Consider the following 7,865-nt stretch of genomic DNA (forward strand, 5'->3'; position numbering starts at 1 on the left):
GTGGAAGTACCGTCAACTACGATCAGTGTCACAACGATATTGAAGTAACTTGAGGTGGTAAAGGATCAAGACTGGAAACAGGGTAGTTGGATACATTGGTTGGTACACAATCCACATACTGGTGTAATCTGTAATGGGAGGCACCAGTTTTCCTGTACAGAGGGTAAATGACTTAAATGTTGATATGATTAGGCAAGATAAGCTTGCCAAGATGAAAAAGGAAAGGGGAATAAAATTAAAAAAAAAAAAAAAAAAAAAAAAAGGGGGGGGGGGGTTAGGGATAGGGCGGGCCAGTCACCATAAGATAAGGACTTTCAAATTTTGACTGTGCATTTAGGGTTTGATAACCAGGGTTCCCATTTATCGCTAAATACTGTGAGACTGAGGTTTGTGATTGCCAGTAATTTCTCCATCTCGCATTGGCAGCTCAGGGTGAGGATGGCATCACTAGGATTAGGTGGATCAATGGTATTCCACTTCCTTGTAATAGTTATTTTTGCTGCTAATAAAAATTGTATGATTACTACTCGGAACTTGGGAAGAAATTTGTGAATGTTCAGGTGCAAGATGGCTAGTTCTGGATGAGGTACAATGGGTCGGCTACAAATATCAGACATTATGGAAAAAATCTTGTTCCAGTATGACCGTAGTGATATACAAGACCATAATATATGGCATAGAGTTCCAGATTCTCCACATTTTCTCCAGCACAAGGCCGATTGAGATGGGTAGAATTTGGAAAGTTTGTACGGGGTAAGGTACCAAGAATGTATTACCTTTTGGTAATGTTCCCAATGGTTAATGCACTTGGATGAGGTATAAGTGGTAGATAGAGCTTTCACCCAATAGGTATCTGTGAAGGTTTTTCCCAAAGCCTCTTCCCATTTTAGCATGGTAGTGGTCTTTGAGAAGGGATCTTGAGTGTTGTAGATATTATAAAAGAGGGAAATACCCCTTAGAGGGGATGTTGGTTCAAGGAAGAAAGTATACATGGAGACTGGAATTTCTAAGTGTAGAGGTAGAGGATGTTTATGGAGGAAGGAGCGTACTTGTAAATAGGTAAATTGCGCGGGTTGCGGAAGGTCAAAGCGGGTAGATAAGGTTTCATATGTGTGGTGAGAGACGCATCCTGGTATAGGTCTCTCAAAAGAAGAAGGCCTTTATTTTTCCAGAGTTTAAGGTCAATGCAGGCTATAAAGTGTTGGAGCACTGAGAGTGGGGTAGGGATTTTAAAAAGTGATCCCTTGGGTGAAGATAAGAGGGGAATTTCTGACCATAATTTGATGGAGATTTGTACAGTTGGGATATTAGAGATGGGTAGTGGAGCTCCCATTCTACTAGCGATAAGAATCGATTGGTAATTTTTATGTGGAAGCGCATTGGATTCCATAAATGCCCACTTTTTATGTTTAGGGGGGTTCCACCAGTGTCTAAGTTGATCTAATACGCATGCTTTATAATACGCCATAATATTGGGTACTCCCATTCCACCATTCTTTCTATGCCTTAACATAATATTGAGGGAGCATCTTGGGGGTTTGTGGTTCCAAATAAATTGAGTGAAGAGCTTTTGGGTGGCGGAAAGGAAAGTTTGTGGTAAGGGGAATATTAAGGTGCGAAAGAGATAAAGGAGTTTTGGTAAGAGCAGCATTTTTAAGGTCGCTATTCTTCCAGCCCTTGAAAGTTCCTGAGTCCTCAGAAGGGATAGTTGTCGAGGCAGTGATTCCAAGAAGGGCTTAAAGTTATGTTCATATAGCAGTGAGGTGTGTGCAGTTAATTGAATTCCTAAGAATGTCAAAAAGTGGGGGGGACCACTCAAAAGGGAATCTATTAGTTAGGTAAATTTGCATGGAGGGTGGAACATTAAAACCTAAAATTTGGGGCTTTGTGGCGTTTAATTTATAGTAGGATATGGCACTAAATTCTTCCAGCAATTTCTGTGTCTCATGTAGTGATGTTTTGGGGTTAGAGAGCATGAGCAGGACATCATCCGCAAATAGGCTAATTTTATGTTCAGTATCGCCAATAGTGATGCCTGTAATGTTGGGATGAGATCGGAAACTTTCCGCCAATGGTTCCATAAGGAGCGTAAAAATAATGGGCGATAGGGGACATCCTTGCCTAGTTCCGTTAGTTATTCGGATCGTTTTGGAGGTAAGTCCTGAGGAGACCCCAGAGGTATCTAGCGTAACAAACATATTATATAAGGTAGACATCGTTTTGGTCTGATCAGGGGATTTAAGCATTCTCTCCACCGGTGACATCTCCAGTGAGATTGAGGAGGGGAATTGGGATCGATAGGCATGTCGTAATTGGATAAACCTGAAAAACATGTGGTTCGGGAGGTCACGGTGGAGCTTTAGTGCATCAAATGTAATCAACTGCCCCTGAGACATTATGTCCCTCAATGCTGTAACTCCATACCTGGCCCACACAATAGGATCAGGGATGGAGCGGAAATGTGGTAAGCGAGGATTCCCCCACAATGGGGTCTCAGGGGACCATATCCCAGATCCACCCACCTGTCTGGCCACCGACTCCCACACCTTCAGGGTCGTAGTCATAGGAAAGGTGACCCGAGAGTTAGACCTAGGGCCCCTATGGATCAAGTTTCTAAGCTCCGCATATGAACCCAGCAACGCCGCCTCTAATGAAGAGGCAGGGTTAGCCGGCTCCCCTGACAGCCACCACTTGACTGTCACCAGGACTGCTGCCCAGTAATATTTCAATAGGCACGGTAGTGCCAGGCCACCAAGCAATGTGGGCAGCTGCAGCTTTACTTTGGCCACCCTGGGAGCCCTCCCGTTCCAGACAAAAGATACCAGAATGCTATCCAACCTCTGAAAAAAAACTATTTGGTATAGGTACAGGAGTCTGGCGGGAAAAGGTAAGTGAACTTAGGAAGGATCGACATTTTAATTAGGTTAACTCTTCCAACCGGTGTCAGGGGGAGAGATCTCCATCTGGCACAGCTCTGGGATATCCGCTGAACCACCGGATTGAGATTCAGAGGGATAAACTGCCTTAAGGCTGGGTTCACACTGCTGCGGTGCGGGAACGCAGCAAATTTACTGCGGGTTCCCGCATCGCACCAACTCGCACGGCAGTTCACACTGCCATATGCGAACTGCTGGGGAGTGTCATACAATGTTAATGACACCCCCAGTTCAGCCCGCATATCGCAATGCGAACTGACAATTCGGACATTTTCAGATCGCATAGGTGTGAACACCCATGCGATCCGATTTTGGTCCGAACAAAAAAAAGGTTCCTGTGGGAGTTTGGACCGAATGCGGTGCGATATCAGCCATACTATCTGTATGGCTGATATCGCACAGCACAGACATTGCATGTGATGTGAACAGCAGTGCGCTGCGAATCACATGCGATTTCTGCCACCGCAGCAGTGTGAACCCAGCCTCAGTCCCGATGTATCTCAACTCCTAGGTACCGAAACTGGGGAACCCTCTGCAGCTGTCCGTCCATCTGCTGGCTTCCCGTCCCAGAATGTAGGGGAAATATCACTGACTTCCCCCAATTCACTCGGATTCCTGAGAATTGCCCAAAGTTATCTATAAGTGACAGAGCCATCTGTAGTGAGCACCCATCATCCCTCAGATATAGCAGGGTGTCATCTGCATATAAGGACACTTTTTCTTGCAGTGGACCTCTAACAATCCCTTTAATTTGTGTTGAAGCCCAAAGAAGCGCCGCCATAGGTTCAATTGCTAGTGCAAAAAGTCCCGGGGATAGGGGGCACTCCTGCCATGTTCCCCTGCCCAAAACAAAGGGTGAGGACAAGACTGTTCCGGTACGCACCCTGGCCTTCGGTGCCTTGTATATCAACCTAACCCAGGAGATGAAGGATGGAGCAAATCCGAATTTACGGAGGACCTCCCAGAGATAGCCCCACTCTACGGAGTCAAAGGCCTCTCCGCGTCAAGAGAGGCCACCATTTCATCAGCCCCTCCCTCACCTCCAGAGGCCAGGATTGCATACAGCCTTCGCAGATTAATATCGGTTGCCTTGCCAGGCATAAATCCTGACTGATCCTCATGGATCAGGGTAAGTATAACTTCATTTAGTCGCCTGGCAAGAATTTTGGTAAGCACTTTGGCGTCAGAGTTGAGCAGGGAGATGGGCCGGTATGAAGAGCACAACTGGGGGTCTTTCCCAGGTTTGGGTATTACCACTATGATGGCCTGGGACATGGATGGTGGAAGGTCTTTGGCCTGTAGGGATTTTGTAAACATGTCGTGCATTTTGATAGTTAGGTCCTCTAGGTACTGTTTGTAGAATTCAGGAGGGATCCCATCTTCCCCTGGAGTCTTCCCTGTCTGCATAGAACTCAATGCTACCCGCACCTCCGGCATTGTAATCGGGGCGTCTAGATTTTCCCTTGCATCGTCAGAGAGAATTGGGAGCGTCACCCCCTCTAGAAAATTGTGTAACTCATCTGGGGAGTAGTTTGCCCTAGTGGAGTATAAAGCCTCGTACAATTCTGTAAAGCATCGATTGAAATTCATTGGGTCTGTCACCTTAGTCCCATCCTCCCTACGCAGGCCTGCAATGGTGGAAATTGGGGATTGCTCCTTGGAAATCCAAGCCAGCAATCTACCTGGTTTGTCACCTTGTTCGAAAATCTGTTGCGTTTGAGTAAGCTGACGTTTATGAACCTTGGCCATCCTAAGTAACATCACCTCCCAATATGCTACCTTCATATCCTGAGCCGTGACAGGATTGGAAGTCATGGCGAACCTAGACTCTAGTTCCTGCGCTCTGGCCTCCGCCTCCTCCAGTGTAATTTTATCATTGTTCCTTTCCTGTGTAATAGATGATAAATAGCACCCTCGTATATAGGCTTTAAACGTATCCCAGACCATCGCCATCCCTGTGGAATCGGCATTAGTCAACCAAAAACCTCTTATCTCTTTGGCCACCTCTATTTCTATGGTTGGATGTTCAATCCAGAATCTAGAGAGTCGCCAAAGTCTATCCGCTTGGGGAGTATGAGTTTGTATTGTACATAGTAGGGGGGAATGATCCGAGATACCCAGTGGAAGTATCTCGATTGCAATAACCTTGGGGAGCATTGCGCTACTAGCATAGATCAGGTCAATACGGGACAGGGTGTTGTATGAAGAGGAGTGGCAGGTGTAAGCGCGTTCTGATGGATTCTTCCATCGCCATATGTCCACCAGCCCGTACACATCTGCCCATTTAGACAGCGTTGAGTCCCTAGCGGGGATAATTTATCCATGCAAGGATTTGGAGGATTTGGAGGTATATTAAAATCTCCCGCTATGACCACATTGTCAGTCTGGAATTGGGCAATCAGCATGGTCAGCTTCTGCATTATAGAGATATTAGCTGGGGGTGGCAAATATACTCCCACCACCACCATGTCTACCGTGTCTATGTTAGCATGTATCAACACATACCTCCCCTCCGGGTCCGTGACCACATCCAACAATTCAAAGCTAGGGGTTTTATGTACCAGGACACTAACTCCTCTAGAATAGCCGGAGTAAGTGGCATGGTAGTGACGGCTCACCCAGGGTCTCTTTAACCCCATCACTTTCCCACCAGATGCGTCTCTTGAAGGATGCAGATCTGAGGGGCATATTTTTTTTGAGGTATTCAAAGACCAGGGAGCGCTTAATTTTGTGGTTTAAACCCCTAACATTCCAGGACACAATTTTAATAGGGGCCATCATGGAGTATAATGGAGTGGATTATCGGAGGGTCCTGGAGGAGAGAATACCCCACACATCCCAGGGTTTAACAGAGATATCCATATGTCTACAGTTACCAATCCCAAAGTCAGCAACCACTGAAAGCAATCATAGCAGACGTAGTAAAACAGTATCATAAAGTATAAGGCATAAAGGTAGGCAATTAAAGAAAAAATTATATAAAACTGGGGCGTGGCCTGGCCGCGGAAGATGATGGCCGCTTGATTACTGAGCTCTGCTCCTCCACGATCCTCCTCAGCCTCACCAGCCACAGCACAGCCTCCATCTGCCCTCCAAGTAGGAGGGGGACATACAGGACATCATACGGACTATGTCCAAAGTGAAACCGAAGCTCAGGGGTCCCTGCAGACTGCTCGATTTCTACATGCAGCCCTTGCAGAAGAATCAAAATGGCGCCGGCCGGGAGTGTGGAGACTCGGAGCGCCCGCCGGATTATACAGCGGCAACAGAGAATTCCTCCATTGACATGGAGGACCCAGCAGATCTCCTCTCTGAGCAGCTACCTTCACCAGGGGATAGAGGTAAGCGGATTGCCGATTCCTCTGCACACTCCCCTGACAAGCAGCCCCCTTTGAAGAAGCAACATGGCGCTGGGACCTGTAGTCCCACAGCAGAATGTCCAGTCACTCTTCCCCTAGCTGCCTACCCCACCTCTGACAACCCAGCTTCTGAACACTCCATCAAAGCTATGCTGCTCTCCCTTCAGGCAGATCTCCACCGTGAACTGAAAGTGTCCATTAACCAGCTGCAGGACAAAGTCACCTGCCTAGAAGACCGTACCACCCATATTGAGCAGCATTTATCTGAGGCCACTAAAGCTCATAACACAGTAGTGCACACACAAGATGACCACTCTGCGACTATTCAGATGCTCCGCCTAAAAGTCGCAGACCTAGAGGATAGGTCGCGACGTAATAACATTAAAATCAGGGGGGTTCCTGAGTCTCTGGCACCCCCTGAAATAGTCCCATATCTGCATCAGCTATTTCGCAAACTCATTCCATAACTGACGACGAATGATGTGCTGATCGACCGTGCACACAGGATACACAAGCCACAGCATCTACCGGCTTCAGTCCCCAGAGACATATTGGCGCGCATTCACTTCTTTCACATTAAGGAAAACATCATGCGTACAGCAAGATCTCTGCGCACCCTCCCGGAGCCCTTTGCTAAAATCTCGCTGTACAATGACATATCGGCAGCTACTTCCCAAGCACGCAAATCCTTTGCTCCAGTAACCTCAATACTCAATGAGCATAAGCTACCATATAAATGGGGTTATCCTACCAAGCTACTGGTCACGTACCATAATCAGCAAGCTTCCATACACACCCCCAAAGATGGGCTCAAGCAACTGAATAACTGGGGCATTCTATCTCGTGATCTCCCATCTACTCCAAAATCAGGGCCACCATCCAGAATCTCCAACCCCTGGGCATCGAAAGCTCCGCCATAATGGTAACAAGTCTTGATCCAACAACCTCCATAGAGGAGGGATCTTTCTCAGGCTGGTTTATACTGTCGCTCAACAGATTTTACTAGTGGAGGAGTAGAACCACGTTTGGAACTCTCTCCACGCTTCCCAGTTTTAGTGTGTTAGGCACACTTATTTGCCACACTCATACAGTTTTGTATTAACAGTTTTATAAGTTACCTGTTTATAAATATGTCTAATCTTCACTGTTATTGAATAGTTGAATTGGATCTTCTGTATTTTACAGACTCCAATCCAGACTATTTCTATTGTATCAACTCTTTGCGTATCCACAGTAAACTTTCCTTGACCTCTTTCCCCCCTTCCTATCACCCTTGCTTTAGACAGAGACAGTTCACCTCGGTACCAACAAGACATAAGCGTCTAGTCTCTCACTATGTCACTGACAATTACCTCCTTGAATGCGAAGGGGCTTAATAGCCCTTTTAAGCGCTCACTATTATGGCAAGAGGCTATATCACAAAAAGCAGATTTACTCTGTGTTCAGGAGACACATTTCTCAGAGGATAAGTCTCCCCAATGCTCCCACAAATTGTTCCCTCACTGCTTCCATGCACGTGCTGATAAGAAAAAAAGAGGAGTCATGATAGCAATTCGATCCTCCATAGCAT

The sequence above is a fragment of the Aquarana catesbeiana genome, linkage group LG02, assembly GCF_042186555.1.
Source record: "Aquarana catesbeiana isolate 2022-GZ linkage group LG02, ASM4218655v1, whole genome shotgun sequence".
NCBI lineage: Eukaryota > Metazoa > Chordata > Amphibia > Anura > Ranidae > Aquarana > Aquarana catesbeiana.